General features: G+C 45.0%; 1 pseudogene; it reads right to left on the reverse strand.

The window, feature by feature from the left end:
• The window catches only part of LOC129533378 (cytospin-B-like), a 108,000-nt pseudogene extending 97,322 nt beyond the window's left edge, over window positions 1-10,678 (reverse strand).
• Between the last annotated feature and the right edge of the window lie 240 nt (window positions 10,679-10,918).

Genomic DNA, 10,918 nt, shown 5'->3' on the forward strand with positions numbered 1-10,918 from the left:
CTAATAATAAAATCATTCATATCCCAGCTCAACCTTCTATCTACAACTTATATTTAAAGTCCAGCTTGTTTCTCCTTCAAATTCTATTATTTGAGGAGGCTTTGAAGTTCTGAAACTATATTCATGAAAAAATGCAGAACAAAATGACATAAAGGCCCTGCAGAAACATAGCTGGTGATTAAAACTCAAGCAGCAGGCCGGGCGCGGTGGCTCACGCCTGTAATCCCAGCACTCTGGGAGGCCGAGGTGGACAGATCACAAGGTCAGGAGATCCAGACCATCCTGACCAACACGGCGAAACTCCGTCTCTACTAAAAATATAAAAAATTAGCTGGGTGTGGTGGCGGGCCCCTGTAGTCCCAGCTACTCAGGAGGCTGAGGCAAGAGAATGGCGTGAACCCGGGAGATGGAGGTTAGTGAGCTGAGACTGCGCCACTGCACTCCAGCCTGGGCGATAGAGCGAGACTCCGTCTCAAAAAAAAAAAAAAAAAAAAAAAAAAACCTTAAGCAGCAGACGAGCTTCTGTATAACAACATTATTTAGCATTTTACAAATGCTTACAGATAAAAATACTCAGCAGTACCTGGAGTAAAGATAGGACAAAATGTGGGCTGCAAATACAGTGGTGCCTTTTAAGTTGAGGTTGCAGTTTTCTTACTGTTTATATTTAAAAACATCCAGCAAATGAGTTTTAAATCATCCCAACAACTCTGAATATGAGATAAAGAGCTCCCAGAATCTGCAGGCCTACTCGCAAGTATTTATTTTTACACAGAAGATATCAATGTCTCTTCTTTCTCACACCAAGCTAATGTTTCTAGTGATTCTGTGCTGTCTGGTTTGACACCCCAAAACATCTTCCTGAGTTTAAAGAGCACTCCTGTTCCTAATTTTCCTTTTATTAGACAGTAACTCTAGCCTTGTCTCATCCTTTGGATAAAATAGATACTAGCTTTCCTTTGGATAGCTAATAGCTCCATGCTGAGAACTGCAGGAGGTTTCTGCCTGATGGAGGTTGCTGAAATGGATTTGGATCTTCACAAACACAGGTATTTCCGGAAGTTTAAAATCACATTTCTGGAAGTTTAAAATCCACATAAAATTGTGGATCGCTCTGAGTTGAACACTAAGTTTCCAGGCTGAGTTTCATCCATGAGGCTTTTGGTGCAGTTGTCATTCAACCGTTTTCCATTAGATTTCTATTGCCACTGTCACCATGCTTACCTATCTGGCTTAACAGCATCCTTTATGATCAACTGCTGAGACCAGCTTGGTCGGGAGACCCTAACCCAGTGGCACTACAGGAATTAAAGACACACACACAGCAACATAGAGATGTGGAGTGGGAAATCAGGGGTCTCAAGCCTTCAGAGCTGAGAGCCTCAAACAGAGATTTGCCCACATATTTACTGACAGCAAGCCAGTGATAAGCATTGTTTCTATAGATTATAGATTAACTAAGACTATTCCTTACGGGAAACAAAGGGATGTGCCGAAATAAAGGGATGGGCTCTGGCTAGTTATCAGCAGCAGAAGCATGCTCTCCTTAAACAGATCGCTCATGCTATTGTTTGTGGTTTAAGAACGCCTTTAGAGCGGTTTTCTGCCCTGGGTGGGCCAGGTGTTCCTTGTCCTCATTCCGGTAAATCCACAACCTTCAGCGTGGGCGTCATGGCCATCACAAACATGTCACAGTGCTGCAGAGATTTTGTTTATGGCCAGTTTGGGGGCCAGTTTATGGCCAGATTTTGGGGGCCTATTCCCAGCAATGAACGAAACATCTACTTGTGTTTAGCCCAGCAAGATTCTGGAAATCAAACCAAAGCTTAGTGGTACTTAGTTTCAGATGAGGTAATGAAGTCAGACCCTGTGTGAAGAGGCACAATCAAGACCCCACAGAAGGAAGCCAAACTTTCTGACTTCTTCGGAATAAGCATTACTCAGATCTGCTCTGCCACTGTGCCCTCTCAACATTCCAGCTGCACATAACTCTTCTTCATGAGACCTGTACTTTCTTTTTTCAGTACAACTGCATTTTATTCTCCAAATAAAAGACTGCTGAAGCTTCTGAGAAAAAGAAAAAAGAGTGAAGGATCATCTTTGATCATGCAGTGAGCTGATTCCAAAATGTGGACAAAAAGCAGACTCAAAGGCAATGATTCCGAGAAACAGTGAATGTCACAAGGAGACACCTGGGCTCTTTATAAAGAGGTAATTTCTCTTCTACACATTTCCCCTTTCATACAGAGATGGCTGTGGCTCCCAATCATGGGAAGAGCTGGGCTGTCTTTCTTCCACCAAATGCTCTGCTAGCTGACAGAGCCCACGAAGAGGTGAAAATAGAAATGGGGAGGGAGAGGCTGTAAAGGAGTTACCCTAAGGCAACACGGTCTTAGTTCACAAACGCAAGAATTTCCAGCTTACACTGTCCTACAGGGACAAGCTAATGTCCAGGATAGGCCAATGGGTTTTAATTCCTACTGCTCCAATTTTTTGGAAGCCAAAGGTTTTCGGACATAAAAAAAAATGTCAGACTACAAATGCCTGTACTAGGCTCCTCCACCAGAACTTCTCCAACAAAGAACTGTGTGGTGAAGCAGAGATGCCCATGATGAACACCACAGGCCCCTCCAGAATTTACAGAGAGGCTTGTGCTTCCCTCTACTGTCAAGGCCAAAAAACTTTTTTTCTTTCATAATTTCAACCTAAAAATCCTAAAGGCCTAAGAGAGGCTTACGTCCACACCGTTCAAATCTGTAAAGATGCGGATTAGGAATAGGGAGGCAGACACAGCTATTTAGAATTATAGACTGTGTATCTATGTCATAAATGTAAACTATAAAAAAAAAGTACTATGTGAGTCACCAGATAATGCTGGCTACAGTAAGAGGATATGAGAGGACCAGGTTCTACATTAAGGGCCAAATTAAATGCCAGAAGCCCCTGTTCGTCATGGGTGCTAAGGTGAAGTCTGTTCAGAAACTGTTTAGGAATCCTTAGCGGAATGGGCCCCCTCCACCTGGGACAGGGGCTCGGTACCAGAGCATCTGCAGCAAGAGAGCTTGAAAAGGGACCTTAGGGACCCAAGAATCTATACCTCCAACTTCTGCCCTTCCCCTCTCCGCAGCAGCTGGAGAACATGTGCTGAGCGGCTGTGACCCATTAGAGCCATCAGAGCAACACAGAGGGCAGTGCGAGCACATGCAGTGACGCTTGGGCTGACACTGATGTGCATACACGGAGTTAAGCCAATTCCAGCGGAGTCTGCACATGCTGTGCTGCCACACTGCTCACCTCCGAGAGGGGACAACCCAAGAACTGGTGGTGCAGGCAAAACACATTCGAATCACAGACATTCTATTTAGATACCAATAGCATTAATTAGGCACAGATGTTAAGTGTGTTTAATGATCTCTTTTAAAGATGTTTTCCATGGATGTTTACTGGTGTTATATAAACACTGTAAGAATTAGGTAAGTCACCCTGAAATAACAGCATTTACTGTTTCAGAACAAGAGAAATAAACAAACACAGTAAATGCAGAGGTCTTTCCCTGCTGCTGTTAGAGAAGCCTTGTGTCATGCACTGCTCATCAACAATGGGGAAACCACTGTGTCAAAGAGGTTCAAAGGATTGCATCAGAAAGATGCTAAGGCTGGCACAGGAATTTCTGACTCTCCCACCAGGGAAAGGTCAGCTGACCAACCAGTCCAGAGAATAGCAGAGCTTAAACGGACCTTGAAAACTACTCACTTTTCCCACCTCTTTTAACAGAGGCAGGAGACGGGGCTGGGAATGAGATATTGCTAGTTGGCTGCAAAGATGAGGCTGAGAATGAGATACTGCTGGTTGGCTTCAAAGACGAGGCTACCACCTTCCTTCCCCATATACCTTAACATCAGTTATTCTAACTCTGAAATAAAAATATTTTTGAAAGTGTAACAGGGCTGAAGATCATTGATGAATTAGATAATATCCCACTGTGTAGTCACTGAGTTCCGGTAATAAATGCTGATTTGCATTCCTGCCTGGGCGCTTCATCTCATGCCTATCAGCCTGGCTGCAACCATCCCCGTGAGTGCCCATGGGGGCAAACAGTTTAAGAACCAGGTAATCCCGTGTCAGGATCCAGGTGCTTTTTGGGTGTTCTTACCTTCTCTCAGTTGTACTTGAAGATCTCATCAGAGAATGTTCCGCAAGTTCTTTTGCTGTGGCTGAACCAACGATGACTTCTGAGTTCTCATTAGATGACTGCCAAAGTCAAATTGAGTTTCAATCAAGAACTCATTCAGCCAAGATGGAAACACTGGCTGGCTTCGGGAGCTTGGAGGGTGTGAGCTGGTTTTAGTTCTTGCTCATGGGGTAGGTTCCAGAAGTGACCCAGCCATGAGCGAGTAATTGCCCAATAGTCAACTCTTCAGAGGTGACAGCTTGCCAGAGAAGTGCAAAATCAGACAAGAAACCATCACTGGCACTTGTCTGACTTCCTGCCAAACACAATGGCAGGCAAAATCATCATGATGCCTGATTTCAGTACCATGACATGTTCTCATTGGTGTCAGTTCTAAAATTTGAAATGTTTTGTGGTAAGGGATTAAACTGCTATACTGAGAAAGTAATGTTGCAAATCACTGGAAAATCAAAAAAGAAAATTCTGTGTTTAAAAAAACAATGACGTTAAGATTGAAGATGCAGGATGCAGCATAGGGAGTCCTAAACTGCCAGGATGCATGCAGAGATTTCCTAGAATACCAGGGTTCACACTGCATGGTATGCCTGTGTCTCACAGTATACATAAGAAATGCAGCAGCTCATACAAGAACCTGGTTATTCAGGGCTACCATGGAAACTTAGGACTTACCTTTTACCATTTATCATTAAAATAGCGTCCATGTGAAGCAACACAAGTTCTGACTGGGATCTTCTTCCAATGACAGACAACAGGGAAGCAAGACAGAGGCAAACAAACAACAGCAGACACAGAGGCCACCCTGAATGCCCTCACTGCTGTTTCAACAGGGAACACTGCAAAATCTAGTTTTCCTAAAATCCACATCCTTTGGTGGCCAGAGGGTAGAGGTCCGGCTATAAAGTAACGATCTTGTCTGGTGCAACTGTAGTCCCAAATACTCCTAAATGTCACTATTAGCAGAGCTCTCTGGGCTGATAGGCTGTGTGTTTCTTCCCGTCCAGAGCAGAGGGGAATGTCATACATCAGCCAAATGCATGTTTTCCACTCTTTTTAAAATAAAGTGAGTTATGTCAAGGCCTTTTGAAGTAGCCCATGGGTGTTGTCAAATAAGTAGGCACATCCCTGGGCCTGGAGGAATGTGTCCTTATTTGGTGGCTCCTCCCCTCAGGAGTGATTCCAGCTTCTCCCACTGCATGGGAGTGACCTGTGCAAGGTGGTGGGCTCGTATTTATCAGTGTGCACTCCCTGCACTAATAAATACTAAGATTCAAGGAGCATCCTAGACAGGACTTCTATTCTTTAAGCCTAGCAGGATACTTGGCTAGAACTTGCCCTTCATATGTAAGTGAGAAGCTTAGCAGCCCTTATGCTGCTAAGCATGGCAGAAACTGGGCACTGGATGGAATGTTCCTAGTGATGCGGTAGCACTGGTAATGCAGACTGATCCCAGAAAAGAAACAGCAGAGCCTTGCACAGAGAGACATGAAGCGTCTCATCCCCACCAGGGAGCCCCACGCACAGTAATTAAGTGAAAAGCAAGCATGGCCTGGGTGCCCACTAGACTCACGGAGGGGCAGCTCTGCTGGAAACCACCCTGCTGCAGCCCTGCACATCCCCCAGCTCCTTCTGCAGCCAGGCATTCTCCTCCTCTTTCTCCTCCTCCAGCAGTTCAGCAGTTTCCTCTTCACAGTGCCCAGCTCCTGCTGGGCTTCTCGTTTGACATTGTTGGCCACTGCCACCGCAGTCTGCAGATCCGGCTGGAACCACCTCCATTCCATGGTCTCCTTCTGAAAATGCCAGAGCCCAACCCTGTGTCAGATGCATGCCAGGGCTGGTGCCTGGGCAGAGACTCCAGAGCCCCTGTATCAGTCACCAAGAAAGAACAGCCAGCAGTGCTTAGTGAGGCCCTACTTTCACGGTGTCTTGCTGCTAGGAAAAGGCACTGGTGGAAATTACACCTTCAGGTTATGAGAGCTCTCCATCCTGACAACAAATGACTGCTTTGATTTTACTTCCTGCTGGCAAGAACTTACAGTTTCAGGGCCCACGTCATGAAAATGTTCCAAGATAAAGCAGGATAGAGAGAGTGATCCAGACCTTGGAGGGGTAATTTATAGGAAGATGGTGGTGAAGGCTCCTGCCACATCTCCCCTGTATCTGCTCAGTCAGAGTCTTTAGCTGCCTCCCCAGATCTGACTTCTGTTTCTCCAGCTTGATCACATTACCTAGAAATAGACAATTCAGACAGGCCTTGGAAGAGTTGTGAGACTCTTGAGAGAAGATAAGTCAGGTAGCAAAGGGGCAGCTCCACATGCCACAGCAGGTGTTCAAATCTACTCTAAATGCATTCTACTCTAAATGCAACTTTTAGCAATTTCAATTAACCCTGCAAAGAGGGGCTGGAAGCAGCAAGTTCCTCCAAAATAGGGAACACGATGATCTGAAAAATACATGGTGCATATTGAGGTTACAGTCTCAGCAGACAGGATGCACAACCAAATAGCAGCACTACGGGAAGAGGCCTCCTTGGCCACACACACTTGCACACCGAGCCCGGCCTCCCTCGCACTCACACGCAATCATGCTGAGTGTCCTTTATTGCTGTGAGATAGAGGCTTTCACATAACAGAGCACATGACTGCTTATTCCTCCTGTGGTTTGTAAAGCACTTTCCAGAGTCGTGGGTCTCAATGGCAGTTAAGCCTCTGAATCATTGGTGAAGCTTTTCAAAAGCACCGATGTTCTAGTCCACACTCCAGACACCTGGAGGCAGAATCTCCAAGGGCAGACAGAACCCGAGGATGTGTGCATTTGACATCTTCCCAGGTGGCTTGCCTGCCTCTCCCTACTTAAGAACACCTGCAGCCCCTCGTTCTCCTCACCTCCAATTCTCTCCATATGGCTATCAGAGTCATTCGAGTTTAAATCTGATGGTGTCAGTCACCAAGCTGAAATTCCTCAATAGGTCCTCATGCTCTAACCTAGAGCAGTTTTCTATGAAGGCTGTGAATCAGAATCACCAGAGAAGGCTAAAAAGATGCTTGTGGGCAGGTCCTACCCCAGCAGTTCTAGTTCTAGTGGGCCTGGGAGTCTGCGTCTGGGATTATTCTGCTGAGTAGAAAACACCCCCTAATTTCCTTTCGTTTTTCAGTCCATTTCTCTCCCATCAGGATCTCATGGGAAGGAGTGATCGGTCTAGGGCTGGATCCGTGTGTCTCGGGGTCTCTGAGCAAAAAGATATCTGAATAATACTTCAAAATCCTTTTAAAAAGTTTAACAGCTTTTCAAAAGATGGCTTGGGTTATTGTCAGTCCTGGATATACGATGATATAACCACAGGGGTGGGCCTAAATTTTGCTGTGGACATTAATTATACACTGGTTTTCTTGGTGTGTCTGTGCTGACTTTTAAGGATTTAGGGACAATACAACCCCATTCTCAACAGCAAAATATCACAAAAACAAAAACAAAACAGAACAGAACTTGTCTTCTTTGACTTTTCTTCACAATCATGGTGCTGGGTTTGGAAGGATACACTGATGATAATGGTGTCCAGGTTTTCAGCTGTATCCTGAGAACAGCCTGGATGGCACCGACACTGAATGCTGAGGTTCCACAGTTCTACTGCGTGTCATGTTCAAGAAGAAATGAGGCAGGTGCTGTCAACTCTCACTCTAACCAATTAATCAATATCTGGAATACACAGTCAATTCTCAGGTTCGTGCACAGAGTTGCATCTGGCAATATCTCCATAAAACAAGCAAGTCTCATCAGCAGTGGAAACTCATTCTTCCCATTTCCTTCTTCCTAACACTGAGCAAGTATTTTTAAATTTTTCCTCAGTCTCCTGATCTGCACAACCTGCCTTGCCTGCAACGTTAACCATTCTCACACCTTACAGCCTTTTGAAACCTAGGAGCTGACCAGCACTAGCCAAGAAGGATTTAATATTTTCCTGACCTGAGACGATGTGCACGTACGTGTCTTTGGTTTTCAGTCTCACAATAATGTTGCCCACTGCTTTTCAAAATTGGCTGTCTTCTCATGAATCCATAAATTTGGCTGCTTTTCCATCTTTTCCACAGCTGCATCACACTCTACAGATGTCCCTTTAGCATGTCAGGGCAGCTTTACATACATATTGTCGAACTTCCTCTCCCTTTCTCTGATGTACTGTGTTGTCGATTCAGTAACTCAGGCTTAACAGCACAGGAGCTCATGCCTTCAAGAAACTTCCCTAACATACATGTCTTCTCTGCAGGTCTCTCTCAGCCTCCCTGCGCTTAGGGACAGTGGACAGCACTGCAGCACTGCACTTGGGGCCATTTTAAACAGCGAAGTCACCAAAACCAAGCAAAAGAATGCTAAAAGCACAGTACTAAACAGACCATGGAAAAGACATATGTACAGTATGATAAGGTAAAGTGTCTGTCTGACCTCAGTGGGGAGCATAAGCACTGGATGACTCAACTTTCTCACTTCTCTGTGCATGTCCAAAAATGACAAAAATGACTCTGTGGAAGTACTCTGTGTGTTGATTTGGGGGTTAAAATACATTTGAGCAGCTGGGCGCAGTGGCTCATGCCTGTAATCTCAGCACTTTGGGAGGCCAAGGCAGGTGGATCACCTGAGGTTGGGAGTTCAAGACCAGCCTGACCAACATGGAGAAACTCCGTCTCTACTAAAAAAATACAAAATTAGCCGGGCATGGTGGCGCATGCCTGTAATCCCAGCTACTCGGGAGGTTGAGGCAGGATAACCTCCGGTGAACCAAGATTGCACCATTGCACTCCAGCCTGGGCAACAAGAGCAAAACTCCATCTAAAAAAAAAAAAAAATTTTTAGCAAGCAGGTGAATTCACAAATGTGCAATCTGTGAATCTGTGAATAAGGAGGATCAACTGCACGGTGTGGGGAACTTCTCAGGCAACTGACCAGGCTATTCTTAGTAATGATTGGTGTGACCTAAATGCTTTGCCCATTAAACCTTTTTTTTTTTTTTTTTTTTTTTTTTTTTTTTTTGAGGCAGAGTTTCACTCTGTTGCCCAGGCTAGAGTGCAGTGGTGTGATCTCAGCTCACTGCAACCTCCACCTCCTGGGTTCATGCAATTCTCCTGCCTCAGCCTCCTAAGTAGCTGGGATTACAGGCACCCGCCACCTCACCCGGCTAATCTTTGTATTTTTAATAGAGACAAGGTTTCATCATGTTGGCCAAGTTGGTCTCGAACTCTTGACCTCAGGTGATCCACCCACCTCGACCTCCCAAAGTGCTAAGATTACAGGCGTGAGCCACCACACCTGGCCACGTCCATTAAGTCTTTTGTCACAAAAGCGAAGCACATTAGATGTGATAATTTGATAAGGCTCATTTGGACAAAGCAGGCAACGTTTAATCCCTTTTAAAAATTTCTTTTCCCAAGTCAAAGTAAACAATGAGCTCATAAGCCACATAATGATGCCTCTTCAGCAACTAAGTGGCCAACATCTGTAAGTTACTTGATATCCTACCATCAATGGCACACATGCAGGAATTGTTTTCTTCCTTAGACCCAGAGCACACATTTTTCATCCACTCTGACACCTATCATCCATCTCTATCAGCTCCAAGAGACAACACAGTGTCAATGCTTGGTGACAACACAGTGTCAATGCTTGGCAAGGTATTTCTTCTGAATAACCCGTTCCTACCCCACAGAATGTCCTTAGGAAAAGTCCCTGTGAACTCTCACACAGTCACAGCTGAAGTGTCCCAACTTGTGGCCTCCAAGCCTATCAGGCTGCTTAGAGACAGTGGCAGCAGCATGGCTCACACACAGCACATCTAGCACAGACAAGAAACATTTGTGGCTGGGTACAGTGATTCACATCTGTAATCCCAGTGCTCTGGGAGACTGATTTGGGACAATCGCTTGAGCCCACAAGTTTGAGGCTGTGGTGAGTATGGTCATACCACTGCACTCCAGTCTGGGAAACAGACTGAGACCCTCTCTCTAAAACAACAACAAAAACAACAACAAACAACAAAGCATTTGCTATTTTTCACAGTCACTTATGTTGCTTACTCTTTTCTTCTGTTATCCAGTTTTCAACTTAGTTTAAGAGATTAATGATTGTTTCTTAGGTGACATTCTTCCCAGGAGATTATAGCACACTCAAATAAGACTCTTCATAAACCCCAGCCAACACACGGTCAAAAACCTTCCCACAGTCACCCACTGCTGCTGGGTTCTTTAGTGTCCTACTCACTTCCAATCCACATTTCACCTGGGCTTGACCCCACTTATTTTTTAGCTCACTGATAAGTTGAGTACTGTGTAACTTGATAACCCAGTGCTGTTCCACCTGATCTTCCAGTGCAAACATGGTTTCTTTCATGTCTTTGATCTCTGCATCACTCTCTGATGATGCTTCTTGCAGCTTTAGGCTGGTTCTGTTTAGCTGTTCTGCTTGGTGATTACACATCTCCTTCAGGTATGAATAATCTTTTTCCACTTAAAATAAAAGGAAAGTTCCCTGGTCGGTTTAACAACAAAGTTCCCACAGCGATCAGTCCACTACAAGCCAAAGCCCCATCATGACACAATATACCCATGTAACAAACCTGTACACGAACCCCCTCAATCTAAAATAATACATCACAAAAAGCCCCTGGCAAGTCAGCAGCAGGCTCATGGACACAGTGGCAAAGACGCCTTTGGCATGTGCTGTTTCTTGCATTATTAGCCT

Source organism: Gorilla gorilla, chromosome 4 (assembly GCF_029281585.2).
Source record: "Gorilla gorilla gorilla isolate KB3781 chromosome 4, NHGRI_mGorGor1-v2.1_pri, whole genome shotgun sequence".
Lineage (NCBI taxonomy): Eukaryota > Metazoa > Chordata > Mammalia > Primates > Hominidae > Gorilla > Gorilla gorilla.